The sequence below is a fragment of the Austrofundulus limnaeus genome, unplaced genomic scaffold, assembly GCF_001266775.1.
Source record: "Austrofundulus limnaeus strain Quisiro unplaced genomic scaffold, Austrofundulus_limnaeus-1.0 Scaffold910, whole genome shotgun sequence".
NCBI classification, from domain to species: domain Eukaryota; kingdom Metazoa; phylum Chordata; class Actinopteri; order Cyprinodontiformes; family Rivulidae; genus Austrofundulus; species Austrofundulus limnaeus.
Window position 1 is genome coordinate 126,121 of NW_013953312.1, and position 648 is coordinate 126,768.

Genomic DNA, 648 nt, shown 5'->3' on the forward strand with positions numbered 1-648 from the left:
GTTTAAATGTTATTTAATTTGAAAATGTTTAAATGTTATTTAATTTGTAATTTGTAAGATGATACAAACTATAAAATCAGACATAAAAATCCTGAATTATATCAAATAGTGCATGTTGGTTAAATTCACAAAAAAAATTCCAGATGTATTGATGTGCAGTGTGGGTCTGCACTGAACGTAAACAAAGCCCGTTTATGTGGATATTCAATTTTTTTTTGGTTTTGTTTGTTTTTGTTTCTTTTGCTCCATGTGAATTTGTTTTTCAACTTAACTCAAGCAACAGCTGCCTCGTTGTTTAACTCTTTTCACTTTCACTTGCAGACTTTTATTTTTTAGCAACAAATGTGGTCTCTTCTAGCAGCCCGGTCCAGTTCGTCTTCAGAAACCAGGTGACCGACGCCAACGGAGCCGCCAACTTGATGCAATCAAGTGCTTCCAAATAAACCACAGAGGAGGAAAGTGGTGCTGATGAGTCAAAGAGTGGAGCAGTTCAGAGGAAGTGAGGCGTGTCTCGTTTTAATTTAGAGCTGCTTTAATAAAGAGCAACCACAGGATTGGTCACAATGAGGGAAACAATATGCAAACGCAGACAAACAAACTGTAAGACTGCAGAAATAATAAAAACAAAACACCATAAATCTTCATTCT